This window comes from Rhinoderma darwinii, chromosome 5 (assembly GCF_050947455.1).
Source record: "Rhinoderma darwinii isolate aRhiDar2 chromosome 5, aRhiDar2.hap1, whole genome shotgun sequence".
Classification (NCBI taxonomy): domain Eukaryota; kingdom Metazoa; phylum Chordata; class Amphibia; order Anura; family Rhinodermatidae; genus Rhinoderma; species Rhinoderma darwinii.
The window spans coordinates 237,935,667-237,948,119 of NC_134691.1; the positions used below are offsets into that span (position 1 = coordinate 237,935,667).

At 41.7% G+C, this 12,453-nt stretch overlaps 1 protein-coding gene across 5 annotated transcripts in view; it reads left to right on the forward strand.

Annotated features, from left to right (window-relative positions):
* Nucleotides 1-12,453, forward strand: part of TNS3 (tensin 3) — a 509,208-nt gene that overhangs the window by 152,114 nt on the left and 344,641 nt on the right. The window contains exon 1 of one of the 5 annotated variants that reach the window (XM_075827009.1): nucleotides 10,891-10,984. The exons of the other annotated variants lie outside the window; for them this stretch is intronic. The gene's annotated coding sequence lies outside the window, so the exon portion shown is untranslated. Of the gene's footprint in view, nucleotides 1-10,890; nucleotides 10,985-12,453 lie in introns of those variants that run through there. 5 annotated transcript variants of the gene reach the window in all.

Genomic DNA, 12,453 nt, shown 5'->3' on the forward strand with positions numbered 1-12,453 from the left:
AATTGTGATTTTTACATGGGGGTTTACCACAAAATCAGCAATAAACTTTAGGCGGTTTTTCTAGTGTGGTAACAGTTCATGGTAGACAAAAATATGACGTTTTGTCCATACCAATCAAATTCCGTCTCTCATTTATCAACCTAAAATAAAAGCTGGTTGGTTGATTGGTTGCTGTATGCCACACCCCCAATTTTTTTTGCATTAATTTCTATAAATAAAGGCCAATATTCGTTGCTTCCACACAACTTGTGACTTTAAGGCGTTCCGTCTTGTAAACTGCCGTGTCCTGGTAATCACAGACATAAAATCCCCCATCACCTCACACAGGAATTTCCCTCTGGCAATTTCAGTCTACAATGAAGCAGAACTCCATACAGCAACATCTTATGGTCATGTCTGCACTGTGAGGCAAACTATACAATGTCCTGACACTGGACGGCGTCAGTGTCCGGAACAGAACAAGAGCTGGGAGAAAGAAGGTAAGTATACAGGTTGAGTTTTTATTTAGATGCTGCCTCTGCACCCTATTTATAGCTTCCCATCCCGGGAACCGTGTAAAATCTATATATATCCAAATGAGTGGGTGAGGGAGGCTAAAAATAGGAACCCATATTCCCTTCCCCTCCCTCCTTCAAACTCCCGTTCAGGGAGAAAAAACACCATATTCATAAATTCGGATAATTAAAATGAATGATAATAATAGAATTAATTATATGACCGTATCGGAATAAATTACGTGGGTCAAATACCGCACCCTTCAAAATCTAACGTTTTTTTTATTTTGAATATCCGTTTACATATATTTTACAAAAACAGTTGAGTAAGGCTGGGTTCACACAGAGTTTTTTGCAGGAGGAAAATATGCCTCAAAATTCCGTTTGGAATTTTGAGGCAGATTTTCCTCTGCCTGCACGCCGATTTTCGATGCGTTTTTCACCCGCGGCCATTGGGCTGCGCGGGCATAAAACGCAGCGACATGCACTTTCTCTGCCTCCCATTGATGTCAATGGTAAGGTCAGAGGCGTAAACGCCCGAAGATAGGGCATGTCCCTTCTTTTTCCCGCGAGCCGGTTTTTCCGTTTGCGAAAAAAAAACGCATCCGCCTCCCATTGAAATCAATGGGAGCCATTTTCGGCCATTTTTTGGCGCGTTTTGCGGCGCGGTTTCTGCGTCAAACTCAGTGTGAACTCCCCCTAAGGCTCTCTTCACATCTGTGTTCTGTTTTCTGTTATTCGTCTCCGACATGTGTATACAGGTGCAGAACAACAAGAAAAACAGAAGCGCCGGATCCGTTGCATGACAAAAACCAATGTACAAACACGCCTGCCCACTTTTTTGAAAAGTGGCAAGAGCACAAGAAACTTCCCAAACGTCACATTTTTTGTGACTTTTGGCGGTTTGCGAAATTTCGACACCAAAACAACTGGAGCAGAAACTTTGTTAACTTTTCCCATTGACTTTAATGGGTTTCCATCATTATGCCGGACAAAATGGTGCTGCACGCTGTGCTATCTTGTTTGGCAAACATGAATTTGCGATGGAGGCTCCTAATGGAGATGTGAACGGAGCCTAACTCACAGGTCATGTTCACACACAATGGAATAGTTTTATAATTCTATACAAACATTTTGGGTATTTCCATTTATCCTCGGATGTACATTTTTCCAAACGAATACATCACATGGCCTATGATAAATCTGAATAGTTATTTCCCATCAATTTGTTAACTTTCCTTAAATCTTTTTACATTTTGTCCATTATTACCACACATCACAAATTATCAAGTCCTTTATTATTGAAAAAAATAAATAAACCATACATATTTGGTATTGCCGTGACTGTAACGGCCTAAACTATAAAAATATTATGTTATTTATTCCATGAGGTGAATGGCGTAAGAAAAACCCCCTGAAAAACAATGCCAGAATTTCTGTTTTTTGGTCACTTTACCCTACAAAAGTTGGACTAAAAAGTGATCAAGTAGTCGCATGCATACAAAAATTATACCTATAAAAACTATAGCTCGTCACGCAAAAAACAAGCCCTCATACACCTCCGTCGATGAAAAAATTAAAGAGTTATGGTTCTCACAACTTGGCGACAGAAAAAATACATTCTTTTTACAAAAGTAATTTTATTGTGCGAAAAGTTGTAAAACATAAAAAGTCCTATAAATTTGGTATCGCCGGAATCGTACTGACCTGCAGAGTAAAGTTAACATGTAATTTATAACACGTGGTGAAAATGTATAAAAAAAAACTAAAATACTATGCCAGAATTGCTGTTTTTTGGACACATGGCCATACCACTACGTCTATGAAAAAATATAAAATTAGTTAAGGCTCCAATAAGTCAGGAAATAAAAATATGCAGTTGTGCCGGCCCGATGGAAACATTTCTTCTGTTTCAAAAGGCAATTTATCAAGGCACTAAACTTAGGAAACCAGGAAGTAGAGGGCCCAAACATATCTGCTGGAAGCGAGGGTGCCCATATAATACCAGGACAACACTTTCCCAGCAAAATTCCCCGAACTGCAAAGGTGTGGACCAAAAGGCGGATAAGGAAGGACATTTATCAGTGCCCCATTATTATACCACCTGACTATGCCCCTGGTGTACTCTGCCCAGCTTACATATGCTCCCCCATTATAACCGGAAACACCAGCAATACTCAAACAAAACTACTACCAAACAAAATACACTCTCCAAAAGCCAAATGGCGCTCCCTCCCTTCTGAACCCTACAGTGTGCCCAAACAGCTGTTTACTTCCACATATATGGAATCGCCATACCTGGGAGAACCCTTTTAAAAAAATTTGGGTTGTGGGTCTCCAGTGGCACAAGATGGGCGTGACATATTTGCCAATGAAATGGCATATCTATGGAAAAATTTAAATGTTTACTTTGCACCATCCTCGGCGCATTCATTTATGGAAATTACCCGTGGAGTGAAAATGCTCACTACACCCTTTAACCCCTTTAGGACACAGCCTGTTTTGGCCTTGTGGACACAGATGATTTTTTCAAATCTGACCTGTCACTTTATGTGGTAATAACTCCGGAACGCTTTTACCTATCCAAGCGATTCTGAGATTGTTTTCTCGTGACATATTGTACTTTATGTTAGTGAAAAAATTTGGTCGATAAATTCAATATTTATTATTCCTAGAAAAATAAAAATAAGTGAAAAAAAATGATGCAAACATAAAGTAGACATATGGGGGATGTTAACTAGTAACTATTTTGTGTGGTATTACTATCTGTTTTACAAGCTAACACATTTAAATTTAGAAAAATGTTAATTTTTGCAAATTTTTGCTAAAATGTGAAGTTTTTCACAAATAGTGAAAAACGTCAAATTTTTGCAAAAATTTGCAACAATTACAATTTTTCTAAATTTAAATGTGTTAGCTTGTAAAACAGATAGTAATACCACACAAAATAGTTACTAGTTAACATCCCCCATATGTCTACTTTATGTTTGCATCATTTTTTTTCACGTACTTTTATTTTTCTAGGACGTTACGAGGCTTAGAACTTTAGCAGCAATGTCTCATATTTTCAAGAAAATTTCAATAGGCCATTTTTTCAGGGACCAGTTCAGTTCTGAAGTGGCTTTGAGGGCCTTCTATATTAGAAAGACCCCATAAATCACCCAATTTTGAAAACTGCACCCCTCAAGGCATTCAAAACCACATTCAGAAAGTATTTTAACCCTTTAGGTGTTTCACAGGAATGAAGGCAAAGTAGAGGTGAAATTGACAAATTTCATTTTTTTTGCCAAAATTCATTTGTAATAAAAAAAAAATCTGTAACACAGAAGGTTTTACCAGAGAAACGCAACTCAATATTTATTGCCCAGATTCTGCAGATTTTAGAAATATCCAACATGTGGCCCTAGTATCCTAATGGACTGAAGCACAGGTCTCAGAAGCAAAGGAGCACCCAGTGGATTTTGGGGCCTCCTTTTTTTAGGAATATATTTTAGGCACCATGTCAGGTTTGAGGAGGTCTTGTGGTACCTAAACAGTCGAAAATAAAGGAGAAAAAGCACCCCAACATTTGTAAAGCAAATTCTCCCGATTACGGCAATACCCCATATGTGGTCGTAAACTGATGTTTGGACCCACAGCAGGGCTCAGGAGGGAAGGAGCGCCTTTTGGAGCGCAGATTTTGCTGGATTGGTTTTCAGTGCCATGTCGGGTTTGCAACGCCCCGGAGGGACCAAAACAGTGGAAACCACCCAAAAGTGACCCTATTTTGGAAACTACACCCCTCAAGGAATTTTTCTAGGGGTATAGTGAGCATTTTGACCCCACAGGATCTTTTTTAGAGCTAAGGTGACCAAAAAAGAAAGATTTTGGCGCTTTAAAATCTTTATTTCTTACAGCATTCACCGTGCGCAATAAATTACGTTTTACTGTATTCTGCGGGTCGGTACGATTACGCCGATACCATATGTGTATAGTTTTTTTTTACGTTTTGCAGCGTTTGCAAAATAAAATTACGTTTCTATAAAATAATTTATTTTCTGAGACACGCTATTCTGAGCCGTAACTTTTTTATTTTTTCGTCAAAAAAGCTGTGGGAGGTCTTGTTTTTTGCTGGACGGGTTGTAGTTTTTATTGGTACTATTTTGGGGTAAATGCGACTTTTTGATCACTTTTTATTCTATATCTTGGGAGGGGTGGTGGCCAATAAATAGCGATGCTGACATAGTTTTCCGTTTATTTTGTTTGCGGCGTTCACCGTGCGGAAAAATTAACATTATAGTTTCATAGTTTGGGTCGTTTCGAACACGGTGATACCAAATATGTGTACTTTTTTTTTTTAACGGTTTCATTTTTTCCCTATAATAAATTAGTTATTATAGGAAAACAAAAACTTATTTTTACACTTTTATAAAACATTTTTATTAACCTTTTTTTACTTTTTACACTTTATTTTTTTGTTTATTAACTTTTCTTTTACTTTTTACACTTTATTTTTTTGACCTGCAGCTCTAATTGCTGCTAGAATACATTACACTACCTAGATAGGCTGGTCCTCATAGGCTTCCATACATGGCAGACCCGGAGGCCATTGCCTGGCCTCCGGATGCCATCACAAGCATCAGCAGCCCCCACAAGTGCATGGGGGCTGCTGATGTGCTACAAACCCCTTACATGCGGAGATCGCAATCGAGCCCCGCATGTAACGGGTTAATTGACGAAAACAGCGGCGATGAGCCGCTGATCGGCAACACTGGAGTGTCAGCTGTCGCGGACAGCTGATCTCCAAGTTCCCGATGCACACCTTGTCGCCGACAGTGTGCATCGGGAACGACACAGTGACTTCCTGTCACTCTGACAGGAAGCCTATCAGGACCAGCCGAAGGTTGGTCCTGATGGGCTTCCATCCATAGCAGACACGGAAGCCATTGTTTGGCTAACTATTGGCAAACCCCGCGATTTTGGACCGGGGTCTGCCGATGTGGTAGAAACCCCCAAAATTCGGCGATTGCAACCGTTCGCCGAATTTAAGGGGTTAATTCGCCTAAATCAGCGGCAAAGGACCGCTGGCCGGCAAGACTGGAGTGTCAGCTGTCGGCGACAGCTGACCTCCCGGTTCCCGTTGCACACTGTCGCCGACAGTGTGCACCGGGAAAAACTCAGTAACTGTACGTCGTCGTGTGGTAAGTAACCTCCCGCGATGACGTACAGTTACTTCCTCGTGCGGGTAGGGGTTAATAAATGCCTTGTGGGGTGTAATTTCCAAAATGGTGTCACTTCTCAGGGGTTTCTTTTATTATTTCATATCAGAGCCTCTGCAATTGTGAACCAATACTTTGTAAATCGCCATATTAGGCCTCAATTTTGCATGGTGCTTTTAGCTCCTGAGCCTGGTCGAATGTCCAGGCAAAAGATTAGGGCCACATATAGGGTGATTCTAAAACCGGGAAACACAGCATAATAATTAGAGAGCTGTCTTGTTATGGTGGTACAAGCTGGGCACCACATATTGGCATATCTATGAAAAAATTGCCATTTTCACTCTGCAACATCGAGCGCACACTAATTTCTGGAAAACACCTACCGGGTTAACAGGCTCACGATGCTCCTAGGTGAATACCTTGAGGGGTGTCGTTTCCAAAACGGGGTCATTTCTGAGGGGTTTCCACTGTTTTGGTCCCACAGGGGCTTTGCAAATTCTACATAGCGACCAGAAACTGATCCAACAAAATCTGCAATCCAAAAGGCGCTCCTTCCCTTCTGAGCCCTATTATGTGCCCAAACAGCAGTTTATTACCACATATGGGGTATTGCCGTACTCGGGAGAAATTTCTTTACCAATGTTTGGGTTCTTTTTCTCCTTTATTTGTTGAGAAAATGTAAAATTTTGAGCTAAAGCTACGTCTTATTAAAGAAAAAAAGATTTTTTTTATTTTCACTGCCCAATTCTAATAAAATCTATGAAACACCTGTGGGGTCAACATGCTCACTACACTCCTAGATTAATTCTTTAAGTGGTGCCGTTTCGTAAATGCAGTCACTTTTGGGTTGTTTACACTGTACTGGTACCTTAGGGGCTCTGCAAAAGCGACATGGTGCCAAGAAACGAATTCAGCAAATTCTGTGCTCCAAAAGCCAAATGGCGCTCCTTCTCTTCTGATGCCTAAACAGCAGTTTATTATCACATATGGGGTATTTCCTTACTCCAGAGAAGCTGCTTTACAAATGTTAGGAGGCTTTTTCTTCTTTATTCCTTGTGGACATTGTTTTTTTTTTTTTTTCTTAAGCTAAAACTAGATCTTATTGGAAACAATTAAAATTTTTAATTTTCACGTCCAAATTATAATAAAAATATGTGGGGTCAAAATGCTCACTACACCCCTAGATGAATTCTGGATATGGTGCCTAAAATATATTCTAATAAAAAGGAGGCCACAAAATCCACTATGTGCTTCTGAGGCCTATGCTTCAGTCCATTAGCACACTAGGGCCACATGTGGGATATTTATAAAAACTGCAGAATCTGGGAAATAAATATTGAGTTGTGTTTCTCTGGTTAAACCTTCTGTGTTAGAGAAAAAAAATTGATTAAATATGAACTTCTGCAAAAAAAAATTACATTTGTAAATTTCACCTCTAATTTGCTTTAATTCTTGTGAAATGCCTAAAGGGTTAAGAAACTTTCTAAATGCTATTTTGAATATTTTGTGGGGTGCAGTTTTTAAAAAAAAATGGGGTGACTTATGGGGGTTTGTATTGTATGGGCCTCTCAAAACCACTTCACAACTGAACTGGTCCCTGTCAAAATAGCCTTTTTTAAATTTTCTTGAATATGTGAGAAATTTCTGCTAAAAAGTTCTAAGCCTTGTAACGTCCTAGAAAAATAAAAGGATGTTCAAAAAAACAATGCAGACAAAACAGATAAAAACAAGGACTTTTATGCAAAAACACATAAAAAGGCCATACTTACAAATGGACACAGCCAGGTCTGAAACGCTGATGAAGGCGAGTGAGCAGGTGCTTTAAATAATAATAGCCACTCCCACTAGTCTTGAGGGGAGTGGTATGTGGTGCATGGGATGTGTAGTAAGAAATAATAAATGAATAGTGTATGTGCAAGTGTAATAATGTGAGTGAAATATAGGGGGCAGTAATGAGTAAAGTGCCTAAAAAATAAATGAATAATGGGATGCAAGTGTGTGAAACATGGAGGGATAGTGTGTAAGTCATGAGGCGCAACGTCACTAGCCAGGTAGAAGCCTATTTGTGACGCCTTGATAATTCATAGAGCGGGCTACCCTGCTTGCTAGGCCAAACAACAACACACCATGCTCTCCCAGCATCAAAGACCTGGCTGTGTCCAAAAGAAGCGAATATAAGTAATAATGAAAAATACCTGGGGTATTAGTGATCATTTTGGCCAAAAGGACGCAAGCTCGCAATCCACGACAAGGATCCCCAGACTTGCGAGTCCCTAACTGGAGCGAAAAGCTCCTGATGTACAGACAAAACAGATAAAAACAAGGACATTTATTCAAAAACACCGAAAAAGGCCATACTTACAAATGGACACAGCCAGGTCAGAAACGCTGATGAAGGCGAGTGAGCAGGTGCTTTAAATAATAATAGCCACTCCCACTAGTCTTGAGGGGAGTGGTATGTGGTGCATGGGATGTGTAGTAAGAAATAATAAATGAATAGTGTATGTGCAAGTGTAATAATGTGAGTGAAATATAGGGGGCAGTAATGAGTAAAGTGCCTAAAAAATACATGAATAATGGGATGCAAGTGTGTGAAACATGGAGGGATAGTGTGTAAGTCATGAGGCGCAACGTGTCTAGCCAGGTAGAAGCCTATTTGTGACGCCTTGATAATTCATAGAGCGGGCTACCCTGCTTGCTAGGCCAAACAACAACACACCATGCTCTCCCAGCATCAAAGACCTGGCTGTGTCCAAAAGAAGCAAATATAAGTAATAATGAAAAATACCTGGGGTATTAGTGATCATTTTGGCCAAAAGGACGCAAGCTTGCAATCCACGACAAGGATCCCCAGACTTGCGAGTCCCTAACTGGAGCGAAAAGCTCCTGATGTACAGACAAAACAGATAAAAACAAGGACATTTATTCAAAAACACCGAAAAAGGCCATACTTACAAATGGACACAGCCAGGTCTGAAACGCTGATGAAGGCGAGTGAGCAGGTGCTTTAAATAATAATAGCCACTCCCACTAGTCTTGAGGGGAGTGGTATGTGGTGCATGGGATGTGTAGTAAGAAATAATAAATGAATAGTGTATGTGCAAGTGTAATAATGTGAGTGAAATATAGGGGGCAGTAATGAGTAAAGTGCCTAAAAAATAAATGAATAATGGGATGCAAGTGTGTGAAACATGGAGGGATAGTGTGTAAGTCATGAGGCGCAACGTGACAAAAACAATGCAAACAAAGTAGACATATGGGAAATGTTAATTAGCAACTATTTTGTGTGGTATTACTATCTTTTTTACAATCAGATACATAATATCTTGGTGTTTTTCACAATTAAATACTGAATATATCGACCAAATTTTACCACTAACATAAAGTCCAGTGTGTCACGAGAAAACAATCTCAAAATCGCTTTGATAGGTAAAAGCATTCCCAAGTTATTACTACATAAAGTGACACGTTAGATTTGAAAAATAAGGCTCTGTCAGGAAGGTCAAGAGTTGCTGCAGTGGGAAGGGGTTTGAATACCAGGGCTGATTTTATGTCCCAGTCCGACCCTGACTGATCTTATACATAATTTTGAAAAGGCATTCTGCTTAGTACTCATTCTATACATTGCTCTGCTGCACGCACATTACTCTAAGGCCTGATTTACACGAGCGTGTGCGTTTTGCGCACGCAAAAAATGCGGCGGTTTACGTGCGCCAAAGGCACTTAACAGCTCCGTGTGTCATCAGCGTATGATGCGCGGCTGCGAGATTTTCTCGCAGCCGCCATCATTATGACACTCCGTTTGGATGTTTGTAAACAGAAAAGCCGTGGTGCTTTTCTGTTTGCAATCATAGTTTGCCTGCTGTTGCGCGAATCACGCAGTTCGCACGGAAGTGCTTCCGTGCGGCATGCGTGGTTTTCACGCACCCATTGACTTCAATGGGTGCGAGATTGCGCGAACAGCGCACAAAGATAGGACATGTCGTGAGTTTTTTTCAGCGGACTCACGCTGAGCAAAACTCACGGACTGTCTGCATGCCCCCATAGACTAATATAGGTGCGTACGACACGCGTGTAAAGCACGCGCGTCGCACGCACGTATATCACGCTCGTGTAAACGAGGCCTAAGGCTGGGTTCACACGACCTATTTTCAGACGTAAACGAGGCGTATTAAGCCTGAAAATAGGGCTACAATACATCGGCAAACATCTGCCCATTCATTTGAATGGGTTTGCCGATGTACTGTGCCGACGACCAGTCATTTACGCGTCGTCGTTTGACAGCTGTCAAACGACGACGCGTAAAATTACTGCCTCGGCAAAGAAGTGCAGGACAATTCTTTGAAACGTAATTTGAGCCGTTTTTCATTGAAGTCAATGAAGAACAGCTCAAATCTTCGGCCGTCAAAGACGTCTCGAATAATGCGAGGAGGAGCATTTACGTCTGAAACGACGCAGCTGTTTTCTCCTGAAAACAGTCTGTCTTTTCAGACGTAAAAGCCAGTTCTCGTGTGCACATACCCTTACACACAGCTTCGCTACATGTGCATAATACAAACTCAGCTCTACTACGTATGCATTACACACACACACACACACACACAGCTCTGCTGAGTACTCATTATAAACTCCGCTCTGCTGCATGCACAATACAAAAACACACAGCTCTGCTACATGTGCATTATACAAACACAGTTCTCCTTCGTATTCAGTACACACACAGCTCTGCTACATGTGCATTATACAAACACAGTTCTCCTTCGTATTCAGTACACACACAGCTCTGCTGATTACTCATCATATACTGTACTCTGCTACATGCACATTACAGACAGCTCTGCTACGTGTGCACTATACAAACTCACTTCTATTACGTATACATCACACACACATTACACACAGGTACACAATTCTTACACGGTAAAGTTCTACCTGCACGACACATTCTTCCTAAGGATCATGAAGTATACAAACTTTCTGCTCAGGAGCTTACGTCTCACCTATTCAAACTCCTCCCAGACATGTGACTGGTCACATGGTCATGACATCATCAAAGATCCTTTAGCTGCTCAGTTAGATCCCGCATCTAGTGCCTGTTCATAGTGGAGAGGAACATTACGCTACGTGGACTCTTGAGTGAGAGTGCGGACTTTGCGCCAGAACTTCCCTGTGTGAGATCATGTACGTGTCCACTGAAGGACCTTGTCCCGGCACCTGGACTCTGTGGAACTTGTAAGCTGCAGCTCCTCCCTCCAGAGCTGGACACTTAGGTGCACTGCACTGTGGAATAAGGTACACGCTGTTAGTGAACTCTTCTGTATTGGGGCGCTCGGGGCAGAGGCTGCCGCCGCCGCAGTCCAGCGCTCGGGGCAGAGGCTGCCGCCGCCGCAGTCCAGCGCTCGGGGCAGAGGCTGCCGCCGCCGCAGTCCAGCGCTCGGGGCAGAGGCTGCCGCCGCCGCAGTCCAGCGCTCGGGGCAGAGGCTGCCGCCGCCGCAGTCCAGCGCTCGGGGCAGAGGCTGCCGCCGCCGCAGTCCAGCGCTCGGGGCAGAGGCTGCCGCCGCAGTCCAGTGCTCAGGACTTTCACCACAAGGACTTTCTGTACTGGTTTCTTCCTCTGATAGGGAGATGAAAGCGGAGCCCTCAGTGTCCCGCTCCTCTGCTCTCATTAATCCCCCCCCGTGACCAATGACCGGTCAACTGTGTTTTCCTTGAGGCTGGCACAATGGGGTGGCACATCGTCTATTATACTGCGTTGACCAGTCTGTTGGTGTGGCAGTGTGCATGACAAGTCCGTGCCTTTATTACTGGAAGGATTTACATTGCGTCATTTCTTGCATGTTTGCGTTGAGAGTCTGCTGTGTATTTACAGAAAACATATTTACACGAATTAACATTTTCTGATGTGTCGGAAGAATTTGCGGAATGTGCTCGATAACTTTTGGCTTTATTTCCATCTGCTTGGAGAATCCATTCGGTTAGCAGCGTCGTATTGTCTATGGGCTGGAAGTCGCCAGCCGGGCATATTTGTAGTCTTGTTTCCCAGAGCATATAGGGACACGGCTTACATGTTACGTGTCATGTTGTTGAGGAGAAATGTATAACATTTCATAAAGTAATTACTCCTTCTGACATATGGCTTCCTTCACACACACTTTTTGTGGCTTTTTTTGGGGACTCGTAAAAAAAACGCAATGAATTTCAAAGTGTCTTTTGGGTGGCATATTTTTTTTTTTGTACACATTTTTGGCATGTTTGTTTCAGAAAAAAAAACACCAAACCAACCTCTTGCTGATGCCACTGACCCAAAAAACACAAAACAAAATGGGAAAAAAATAAAAAAAATCGCACTGTTTAAATCACTATTGACTTGCAGCTAAAATCTGGCTGCAGTTTTTTTGTCCAAAAAAACCCAAATCGCTAAAAGGCATCATTACAAGGGATGCCATAAGGGTATATTTACATGTGGCAGATTTGCTATGCGGCTGTCCCATTCATCTGCACATGCTTCAGAAATAAATCCCATCCAGTTGTATGGAGCAGTTTTTGGGTATGTTCATGCGTTCGCGTAAACACTTGGAATTTTCCGCAACAAATTTAATTGCCGAAAATCCAGAATGTAATAAAATAGCAGCAAAGTGGAAGACATTTGAACAAAATGTCAATTTATGTTGCGATATTGCAATTTGTTAATCGGTTTTCCCTTTGCATAAATGCTTTATAAACCGAAACAAGGCTTACCTTGCGTATCTTAGGGCTTATTC